The 12,466-nt window shown below is 36.9% G+C and overlaps 1 pseudogene; it reads left to right on the top strand.

Annotated features, from left to right (window-relative positions):
• LOC101556262 (serine/threonine-protein kinase Nek4-like) overlaps positions 1 to 10,211 on the top strand; it is a 41,450-nt pseudogene extending 31,239 nt beyond the window's left edge.
• The last annotated feature ends 2,255 nt before the right edge of the window (positions 10,212 to 12,466 follow it).

Below are 12,466 nucleotides of genomic sequence, written 5' to 3'. Positions count from 1 at the left end.
AAATTGACATAGTAGCCAACTAAGCTCAATTAACAAAAACAACACAGAAGGCTCAACTAGCAATAACATCTCAGCAAATGTTCAGACTATGACTTATTGTCCCCATGATAAGATATAACAATTTTCACAAATTTTCTTTTACTGAAGTATTTTTTTATAATTTCATTAGCCATTTCGTGGTAACAATCAACATAAAATGAATTACTCTGGGCCTGGTAAGAGGGCAGACTTGAGAGGTGCTTAGGAAAACGGGGATGATGGTGCAGGAAAGATCACAGTGGTGGTGTGATTGGGGTTGAAATACTGAAAGGCTCTAACAAATGCATCATGAACAACTTGTTTAAATAAAGTTAGGGGGCATACCAAAGTATATTACAATACGACACATATATTCATCATAATAAGCATAATTTTCTATGGTACACTATTAACATAATTTTAAAAGCTAAACAATCCCATTTGCCTAAAATGTTTAGGAAACTCATCATTAACTCAGATAATTTTATAGAAAAGAGAATTGCTTAAAAGGTAAACAAGGCATAAAGAAAGAAGTTCTAAATCAGTGATGTTTCTAATAACTAAAATCTAGATATAATAAAAAGTACATCCAGTGGCAAGTAGCACATTTTTACACTTTCAAAAATGCAGCATTGTTAAATAATAAATGAATAAATATTATATACAGCACAAATGTAATTTATCTAAGCTTAAATGGAAAGGGCCAGGGAAAGTGTTCAATGAGTTCTTGGTTTACATGTCAGAGACCAGGTTTGATCCATGGCAATACATGATCCTTTGAGCACAGACCTGGGAATACACTCAATACCACCAGGTGTGAACCTAACCCAAAGAGGAAATAAATAATAAACAAATGTAAGTGGGAATACAAATTAGATAACTGTATGATAATGTTTTCACAAAAATACAAAAATTGAAACAAGTAACTTTGTAAGGATTCTTTGCTATGTGTCAAGTTTTTAAAGCAAGAGAATTCCATGTATGATTCACAATGGTAGTGGCTAGAGAATAACAAGAGTAAGTATATGGCAGATATAGCAAGGACCAAATCATTAGACATTTTAGTTTCTAAGCTGAGTGCTAGATTAGTTGGTATCTGTTGTGTTATTTCTAGCAAACAAAAATATACAGACAAATAAATATGCAGGAGATATAAATAAGAACATGTGACAAAATAAAAATAACTATTAACCCAATTTTGCATCCCTGATATACAAAGAATATGAACAAAGACGTATTTTAATTAATATGTTCATTTCTAGAAAGTACAATAAGTATATTATATAATTAGAAATATTATAGAGGTACCAAATTTTTTTTAAGTTTAAGTTTAGTTCTAAGCCTATCTCATAGTGCTAAAATTCCACACAGGTACATGAAGGCAGATTATTGTGTATGTCCATTATTGACCCTTTTGTTCTCCCAAAATTGAGCACATTCTTTGCTGATATGCAGTACCTAATTAATATTTTATGATAAATGATATATAATTTAGATATCACGTCCACTCTGTAGTCTACCACCCTCGTGATTAAAAACTGAAAAAACAACTTCAAAAACCATTACACACAAACTTTCAAATCATTAAAATAAAGAATACAATTTTGAAGCCCATTCCAAAATGTGCTTCCTATGTTGATAATTAATATTATAATTCTTAAAAAAAATATTCTCTTGGGTATCTTTACCTGAAGTGTAGATGGGAGACTTTATTCTATAGTTTAATCATTTGACTTATTTTTTTCATTTCAAATGCCACCTTTTCTTTCTAGTTAAATAATTTCTGCTTGGTGATTTGTAATAGGACTAGGAATTCTGCCCATCACCAGTCAAGGCAAATAGCCTTTGCCTCATTAGAGAATCTGGTGCATGATGAAAAAAAGCCCAGGCAAGAGAAACCTGGAACATGAGATAGGCCTTAAATATTGGAAAGGATTTAAGGAGATGCCAGCTGGCCTGGGGAAAGAGTGGAAGGGCCTTTCCTGGAATAAAATCCAGTAATCATGCCAACCTTGAATTGGGTAAAACTGGCACAAAATAGAGAATTCTGGACAACGGCCAGAGGACTTAGTAGGAGAGATGACAAAGGGGAGCAGGTGGATAATCTTCAGTGCAAACTTGAGTTGTTGAAGAATCATTCACACATAAACTACTCAGCACAGAAAGAAAAATCTTTAGACCATCAGCATGAACAGCATAACGTTATTTCAAATTCAGTTAATCTTAAAAAAAAAAGTCACATTTCCATGACGGCTATGTTTTCCAATCCATTTTTCCTGTGCCAACCCCCACTAAAAAATATGCCAAAGGAAATGTTTGTTCCTTTACTAGCAGTGAGTTAAATCTAGAAAAAGTAAGCAATGAATAAAGGAAAGGATGAGTAAGGGAAAGTAGGATAAGAAGACAAGGTTATATGAATATCAATAGATGTGAGGTCATTGCATAACCTTTGAAAAATCCTTGATTAGTAGATGGAGGGTAAAAGGCATAACTAGAAGTTATTACACTAGAACAATTAAGATAAGAGTACTTTTCCACAGAAATATCAAGTAACAGAATGGGAGACTAACACCCAAGAACAGTAGTGATAAGTACCAGGATTACTCCACAACGTAGAAGCCGGCCTCAAATACTAGGGCAAAAGGCAGGTCAGATAGAGAAGGGACCACCAAGTAAAGGGTGCTAGGGGGACCCGTTCGGGATGGGATATGTGGGCTTAAAGTAGACTATAGACCGAACATGCTGGCCACTTAATATTTCTACGGCAAACCACAATCCCCAAAAGGAGAGAGAGAGCAAAAGAGAATGCTCTGCCACAGAGGCGGGGTGGAGTGAGGGGAGAACGGGATGGGGTGGTGGGAGGGATGCTGGGACCATTGGTGGTGGAAAACGGGCACTGGTAGAGGGACGGGCACTGACCATTGTATGACTAAACCACAAGCATGAAAGATTTGTAAGTCTGTAACTGTACCTCACGGTGATTCACTAATAAAATTTTTTAATAAAAAGTACTTTCCACAGAAGATGTTTATACCATTTTGGTATTATTTCATTAAATTTCATTCTTCAAGATACATTTTTTCATGAACATGATTTTTAGAATTTTTGCTCAATTACATAATTTTGAATTTTCTAGAAGAAATGAAAATGGAGAAAAGAAGAGGTAGAAAACAACAAACATTCATCTCAATTAGAGTGGTAGAATACTCAACCTAACCAACTAGTAATAGAAACCAAATTTACCCTCTTGTTTGAAACAATTGTTTAAAAAAGCATATAAAGGGGTGGGGTCTATGGGTTAGTGGTTTGACAGGCTTGTCCAAAAATCACAAGGTCATGGTTTAAACTCCAGAATTTCCTGCAAATACCAGTCAATTCTGACTAGCCCTGGGTCAGAAATTGGACCTGACCCTGAGGAGAAAGGAGCGAGGGAACAAATTAAAATCTATGAAATACTTTCATGCACCAGATCAAGGAGAGGAATCCCTAAGTGATAGTATACAAATGAGGTGTGTTTTCTTCCATGAAGTGTTTTCGAGGCTTTGTAGAGATGCGCTGTGGGGAAGAAGCAATTGAAAATCCAGAAAGATGGAGGTGACAAGAATCAAAGTGAAGAGTATGAGTAAGAAAATAGTTTCACTGAAGAAAATGCCAGGAAAAAGTACAGGCTTCCCTTCCGGTCTGCAGACAAATTGGTGTATGCGTGTAAGGAAAACACCCAAGACTGAGGAAAAAACAAGAACTGGTACCTGTGGTTCATTGTAGATCAGAAAAAGCACATGACTGCTCCCTCCAGAAAAACCTCACAGTTCTAGGAACACTAGTTCTAGGTGTAGAATACTCAGAAAGGTCTTGGCTCACTGATATAAATAAAATAAAATAAAAGCCCTGGATTAAATGTTCATGTCCTTAAAAAAAAATTTAAAAAGTAAGACTAGAGCATTTCTGTTTGCAAGTATCTTAACTGCATTGAGAATAAAGGTCAAGAGTATTTCTAGAAATACCAAAGTATCTACTGCCCAACTAAGTAAAATGCACGTTCCCTGCTATTCATTTAAAAACGCAAACACATCCAAAGATGCTGGCAGTTGTGAACACCAGAAGGAGAGAAAGAAATCAATGGTAACTGATGTATAACAGAACAATGTTAGAATTATCAAAAAGAAGATGAAAATAATCATAGTAATTCTTTTCTAAAAATTCAAAGGGTAGAGAAGTTTGAGCATATTAGGGGCAAATTATTTATAAAAAATTTTATATAATAAAGTTATATATTTATATTAAATATAAAGTAATTTATAGTAAAACAATACATTTGATAAATACAAATAAAATTTTATATTCAGTATAGTGAAATTATATAGAAAAGCATATTACATTTGAGGAATGTGAATCATCAAGATTTTTCTTTTTAAAAACTACTTGCACTACTCTAATTCCTTTGTCTTGCCAATATTTAAGAATGTCTACCAAAAGAAATCTTGCTGAAAAAGTGTGTTTCCTTCACTGTCCAGAAGTTTTTTTATTTTGATGTAGTCAAATTTGTCTACTTTTGTTTTTTTGTCTGCAACTGATATCATCTCCTGAAAAACTCTTCTGCAGTCCACTTCCTGAAGAGTTCTGCTGATGTTATATTCAATATATTTTATGAATATCTTGAAATTTTTGAACCATATTGAATTTATCTTTATGGAGGTGTGAGATCTAGAACTGACATGAATTCTTATAATTACTTAATAAGTTCTTTAAGACTTCTTCAATAAAATTATCTGAAAATTTACTTTTCACAAGCTTTAAAATTACAAATTGAATTTCTTTATAATTTACAGAACTACTAAAATTGTCTACTTAGTCTTGAGATTTAGTGGCTTCTGATATCTGAGGCTTAATGTTTTGTACTTTACTAATATCAATATCCAGCCTTGAGTAATATATTATGTAAGATGTCACTGTTGGCAGAAGCTAGATGATAAGCACACAACTTTCTTTCTACTTTTGAAAAACTTCTTGTGAAGCTATAATATTTTGTTCAAAACAAAAATAAAGTAAGATGAATATAATTTTATAGTAACCATTAATCATTTGTTAAAAGTCAAAATTAATTCAAGTATTAAAAAAGAAATTCTACTATGTGATTGGTTTATATCTTTGTAATTCATTTTGTTGATAACAGCCTTTTCTGTCTTGAAAGGTCACAAAACATAAACAACAAATAAATCTGTCTTTTCCAGTTCCAAATTAATTTAATAGAAAAAAATTCTCAAATACTTCAATCAGTATACTCCTCTTATAGGTAGTATACCATATAATTGCATTAGCTAAGCTCTTTCAGATTGGAAGGAATCTTTTAGGATACACTGATATTATCTCAGTTGATAGGGACTTATTTTAATTATAACCAGTATTCCCAAGCCTTAATTAAACAGACTTTGATTTTAGAAACCAGAGAGATATTTAATTATGAGTCATCAACCTCTTTCCACCCTGTCTAAGCAGGAAATAAGCTCCTCTCAATCCTTCATCCATGTTTGGCTTTTTTTTTCTGTTTTTCTTTTTCTTTTTTCTGAAAGTGAAGTGTCAAAAGATATTGCCATCAAGCTTAAAATCCAGTCTTTCAGCTGGAGTCACCATGTCACATTCATATTCATCGTCAGCTCCTTTCAAGCTCACATATGTTAATTCCTGGCCAGCAGAAGCCTTTGGAAAGAGTCAATGCTGCTGGATATGAAAACCCAACTTCCCACACTGGGGATTCTAAAAAACTCATAGGAAACTATATTAAATGAAGATCACTGTATCACTGTTACCCCGTTCTTCATTGATTTGCTTGAGCAAGCACTACTAATGTCTCCATTGTGAGACTTGTTGTTACTGTTTTTGGCATATTGAATACACCACAGGTAGCTTGCCAGGCTCTGCCATGAGGGCGAGATACTCTAGGTAGCTTGCCGAGCTCTCTGAGAGGGGCCGAGGAATCAAATCCAGGTGGACCATGTGCAAGGCAAACGCCCTACCCGATGTACTATTAAATGAAGATAAGGGAAGAAAAACTGAGCTCTAAGTACACTAGGCACTACATTTTGTCTTTGGCATGGACTCTGCAGGTTCGAGTCTCACAGGATCTACAGCAGAAAAAGGACCATCAAGTTTGGTCACAGATTCTTGACCTAATGCTATTTGAGGTATTTTTTTTCCAAAAGGATGTAGGGACTTAGATTTTTTTGATAATCCAATTTAATTTAATTACTTATAAATTATAATGAACTCGAAACAAAATCATGCTCTCTGTCTCTCTTCTTTCAAATAATTCCTCACAACTGAAATTCTTTCTTCTCTAACGGGAAAACAAAGGCTCTACACATGTGGATACCAATACTTGTATCAGGTAGAATGAAAGCACTTGTTAGCAATGTGTTTGAACTGTTTAGGTTAATCAAAATTTTCCAACAATTTCACTGCTTGGCAACTCTCCCTAAAACACAAAAACATTGATTTGAAAATAAATATGCAGGGTCTGAGGAGATATTATAGCGGTAGAGAGTTGCCTTAGATGGAGCCAAATAGGGTTCAATCCATGGCATTCCATATGGTCCCTTAGCACTGCCAGGAGTAATTCCTGAATCCACATCCAAGAGTAACCCCTGAGCATCACTGGGTGTGGCCCAAAGACAAACAAACAAACAAAAATTATTTTAAAGAAAAAGATCAGCAATATGCACACCAATATTTATAATAAGCACTGAGTGTAATAGCCAGGATATGGAAACAACTAAAATGTCTAATGACAGATGAATGGACAATGTTATAGTACATATACATAACTGAGTGTTACACAGCTGTAAAAACATGAACTCATTCAGTTCACTGCAACATGGACGACACTAGAGGGTGTCAAAAAATAATACCCTGGAGGGTATCATGAAATAAGTCAAAAGGAGAAAAACAAATACTTGGATGATCTCATCTGTGGAAAATGGAGATAAACAACATTGTCATTGACTATAACAAATGATGGTAAACTCTTCTTGGCCTTGAATTTCAAAACTGATTAGCAAACAGTGGAGGGTGATGGTTGGGGTGGGGGGAGGTTGTATGGAGCTGAGGATTACATCTGAGGTGACATAAGGACAAAGGCGGAAGGTCATATAGACAGTTGAGTACTGGTGGTATGTAGTAACTATGGACAATAATATTATGAAGTTTAATAATATCATAAGCCTATCTCCTAAACTATAATAAAAAAATCAAAATATAAAAGTGTGGTGGTCTCGTCCTCTTCAGCAGGGAGAACTCTTCATGGGGCTGAGAAGGGGACACAGCCGAATGAACAGACATAGAGCCCAGAAGAGGGAGAAAAGGCGTTTATTCTATGGCAATTACAGTATTTATACCTCCCTGCTGGGAGGAGGTGGTATAGTATGCTTACCGGGACCCCCAATAGAAATGCAGGGTGTGGCATGGGCATTAGATAATGATAAACAAATGGTGATAGGATAAGATCAGTAAGGTAAAATAGCTCCCTACATAAAAGTGCTACAATAAAAGGAAAAATATGAATGACAAGCCAGACTTCACAGATATTATTGTAATTTAAAAGTACCTGTTACATACAGTCAGGTGCACCTGAATTTTATTGATCTATCAGAAGTGAATGTTTTGAAATATTATGGTGAGTGAATGACTTTCTGTCTTCCCATCTAGTTTAAGTAATTAAAAACTCCATATCAAACCATTACACACTTTTGGAGTGAGGCAGCCATATAGAAAACAGTATGGAGACTTGTGAATTTTTTGTGTAGTTTGATGATTTACTCATCCAAATTTTGGCAGTTAACTCGAAAAACACTAATTCAAAGAGATACGTGCAACTCAAAGTCCATCATGGCATTATTATTAATATATATGAGTTTGGATAAATGTATCTGCCCATCAACAGATAGCTGGATAAAGAACAGTTGGTAAAAATAGCCAAGAACCAAAAGAAATCCAAGTCTCATTAGATAACAAACACATACAACTAACACATATAATGAAATACTCTTTGGTAACAAAGAGAAAATCTGTCATCTGCAATATCATTAGGCCTAGAAGATATCATTTAAGTGAAAACTTGAGGGCCAGAATTGGTGAGTCTCTGCCAGAGAGTCGGCTAGTGGAGTGGTTTGTTAAGATCTGTATAGTTCTGCAGTAACACACCCTTCCCCGAGATCTCAAAACGCAAATGTATTCCTAACCAGAACAAACATCATCAAAAAGTGGGTAGACCTAGGAGAGCCAAGTGTTAGAGCTGGCACAACTGTTAAGATCAAAGCTGAGCAAAAGGCCTGAAGAGAGACTTCTGTGCACAGCATCCTGACGCAGCCTTACATAAAACACCGAGTAGTCTTGTCTTTTGGAGGCCAAAAGGTAAAACCTCCAAAAATAATATTTAAAATGGTGACTCTAAATCCAAGCCTGTTGCTACAGTGGTTTCTGGAAAGGCTGATTCAAATCATGAAGTATTCCCTCCCAACAACGCTCTTCTGAGGACTCTGAGACAATCATAATTGGTGAACACAGATGTTTGTCCCAGGAGAAACCCATAGTCGTTGAGCCCTTGTAGACACCTGCAAGTATGAAAGATCCCATGTACAAAGCAGACCCAAGCAACACTGCAGAATCACTGGCCACCATCAGCCGGGAGGGTATTGACCTCCTAACTACAGAGAGGAGGGACTCAGGGAGCAAAGCCCTGGCAGATCAGCCAAGAGACACAGATGCTGCTGAAGAGCGAGAAAGTAAACACACTATTTCTCAAAGGACAAAGAGGCTTCAGGATAACACTGCGCCCAGCCCTCAGCCTAGAGCCTAATGCCCACATGGTCCTCTGATGATGTCACCGGGGATAAGAGTGTTCCAGTGAAGCCACTGCAGCCCCCAAACACACACATCAAAAGCTGAAGGACCAAGATTAAGTTGCTGATAGATGCATTACAGAAAAGCAGGACAGGATTCAGCCAGGCTTAGAGCCACACAGCTCAGGGCCTGGCCCTTTGTCTCGACAGCAATGGAAGACTAAGCTAGAACAGGGAAAGAAGAGAATCCCAAGAGGTTCTTCCTCGACATTTGCCTTCTCTTTCTGCTCCTGAGAAATGGGTGTCACATCAGCACAAATGATACTGAAAAGAATAGCATGGTAGTACTGGGATTCTTGGTGGTGGAATATGAGCACTGGTGAAGGGATGGGTATTCGAGCATTGTATAACTGAGATTTAAACCTGAAAACTTTGTAACTTTGTAACTTTCCACAATAAAAAATTAAAAAAAAAAAAGAATAGCATGGTAGTCTCTTTCTCTGTGAGAAGTTCTAGGACCACTAAGGTCTCAACATCAAAGGACCGACCATCGGGGCTGGAGTGATAGCACAGTGGGTAGGGCGTTTGCCTTGCATGTAGCTGACCCGGGTTCGATCCCCAGCATCCCATATGGTCCCCCAGCACCGCCAGGAGTAATTCCTGAGTGCAGAGCTAGGAGTAACCCCTGTGCATCGCTGGGTGTGACCCAAAAAGCAAAAACAAAAACAAAAAGAAGGACCGTCCATTATCAGCAAGAGAGAGGAGGCAGTTGAAGCAGTCTCAAGAGATGCACCTTTCAGTGAGGCAAGCATCATTGAGTGCAGGGCGGCCTGGGAACACACGAGGGGAAGGAGAGCCCAGCCCTGCCCAGTGGCAGACTTCTGACTGCAGCGCTGCTCAGGAAAGGAAGCCCACCCATGATCTTCCTGAGGATGAGTTAAATTATTCTACAAGTCTAACTGATAAAGCAGATAGGGGATTCCAGGGAAGGGAAAGGTCACACAAATGAAATGAGTGATTCAGTACAGTTGAGGCCTCAGACCCTAAACCTGAACTCTAAAGAGAACTGTGAAGATGTGCCAATAGCAGATGCAGTGTCAGCATCTAAACTTGATTGGAAGTATTGGGACATGACGATGATGCTTCATGGCTAAGTCGCAGAGGAGACCACAGAGCTTCCTTTTAAAGAACTATTCCCTTCAGCTCTCATGCCAGGTTCTGAAAAGATCTGAAGAATAGTTGAAGTCGGGAGCTGATGTAATCCAGGGCCTGCGGTTTCAGCTCTCGGAACAGGTGGATGATCTTTCAGATGAGGAAGATGAATTGGAGAGAGATACATTTATAGGCGCACATGAATGAAAAGTATATGACTTACAGTGTGAAAGCTCACCAGCTGAAATCTTTTGAAGAAAATGTGAACTTTTTGAGAATTTATTCTAACTTGCTGCCAAAACTAAAGACCTATTTTCAAATGTTTTTGGCTTTAACAGACCCAGAACAGTATCTGGAGGCTGGCCATTCACCATGCTTTATCTCTTTTGGACTTTTTTACTAGAAAAAATTTAGAGAGAACAGAGTAATATGAAGCAAACTCACAGAAGAAATAACCTTTAGCGATTTTATTCACTGTATAAGAGAAAGGTCTGTTATAAGATATTTGTTTTGTTTACTGTTTACTGAGCCCTAAATACCAACTTAATCATCTAGATCTTAATTTTTTTAAATGATATTTAATTTGAATTCAGGACCATAAAAAATAGTTTGGAAATTTTATATCATAATATAGTGATGAAAAAACTAGGAGAAATCAATGTTGCCAGTGATACTTTTTGCAAATAATCTTAGGTGGTAATTGATGCTTTTAAAAAATAAAGGCAATTCATTATTTTGTAAGTATATGTAGAGACTATAACATCTTTTCTAGTATAATAGTTGGAAATAATCATTTTGGACAGGAACTTAGTGTTGAAAATAGGTAAAGAGATAACATGATAAACTTGCAGTATTTGTATTACAAACTATAAGATCCAAGAAGAGAGAGAGAGAGAGAGAGAGAGAGAGAGAGAGAGAGAGAGAGGGAGGGAGGGAGGGAGGGAGGGAGGGAGGGAGGGAGGGAGATGTCCGCATAGAGGCAGGCTGAGGTGGAGTGCTGGGCAGTAGGGATTCTGGAGACATTGGTGGTGGGAAATGTACACTTATGAAGGGATAGGTGTTGGAACATTATGTGACTGAAACCAAATCATGAACAATTTTGTGACTATGTATCTCACTGTGATTCAATAAAAATAAAAGAAAGATAATATCCAGACTCTCCCCCTCCTCAAAAACTGTATCTAGTATTTGAAAAAACAAAAAGGCATACATTGCATTATTTCCATATATGTGTTATATATAGAGAGAAAAATGGATAAATTAACTAAAACTATAATAAATTTTTGGACAATAATATACATTGTTACCAGAGGGAGGGGTAAGGAAGAGGATTGGACTGAGAGAGACAATAAATTAAAGCAAAAGGGTTGTATATAATATTTTCAATGATCCATTTTCAATAATGCATAAAAACCATGTACAGTTATCATGCAATAAAGCATCAATAAAACTTCAGAACATAGATAGTATAGGTTAAATTCTTACTTTGCATGTGGCAGACTCTGGGTTTGAAAACAGCACCCTTAGGAGTCCCTTGAACACCTCCAGGAAAGATTTCTGAGTGCAAATCCAGGAATAAGTTCTGAGTACTTACAGATGTGCCCCAAAATCCTCCATCAAAAAAATTGGAAAATAAAAAAAAGATGCAGGAAATATATAAACAATAAAACTCTACTTAGCTATCAAAAAAGGTCTTAAGGCATGCCTTTTGCAACAACATAGATAGGTCTTAAGGGAATTATACCAAATGAAATATGCCAGAGGATAAAGACAAATAATCTCATTCACATATGTGGTGCATAAAGAAACAAAGGAATAATTAAAAACAAATTAGCATTTAGAAAGAATAAAGAGGTGAAATCTGGTAAAAGAGTAAATTGTATAGAGTAGGACTGTTGAGACTGAAATGATCATCGAAGCCCTAGCCAAACAGGGCATTGAAAAACTCAGTACAAGAGGATCCTCCACGAGCTGTATTATGGATTCACCACCAGGATCTCACCATTCTACAAGGAAGTGATCATTGACATAAAGAGAGAGGTTTGGCAGGGCAACATCATTTCACCGAAACCCTTCAATGCCTCCCTCGAGAACACCATGAGACAACTGAATGAGAAAGAATAGGAGTGAAGATAGGGGGTCGGCAACTACACAACCTCCACTTCGCTGATGACATCGTTCTCATAACATCAAACATTAGCCAAGCAGCACAAATGCTGGCTGACTTCGACGGTGAGTGTAGAAAGATCAGACTGCAGCTCAATCTCAGCAAAACAATGTTCATGAAAAACAAACTAGTCCCTGACATTCCATTTTTTCTCAATGGAGCAAACATCTCCAAATGCAGCACCTATGTGTATTTGGGTCGAGAACGAAACATGAGGAATGACTTGGCGCCAGAACTGCACAGGAGGAAGAGAGCAGCGTGGAACACCTTCAAGAGCGTTGAAGAAGTGGTTAAC

The sequence above is a fragment of the Sorex araneus genome, chromosome 4 (genome assembly GCF_027595985.1).
Source record: "Sorex araneus isolate mSorAra2 chromosome 4, mSorAra2.pri, whole genome shotgun sequence".
NCBI classification, from domain to species: Eukaryota; Metazoa; Chordata; class Mammalia; order Eulipotyphla; family Soricidae; genus Sorex; species Sorex araneus.
The sequence above is the reverse complement of the archived record's forward strand: the minus strand, read 5'-3'. Positions and strand labels throughout refer to the sequence as shown.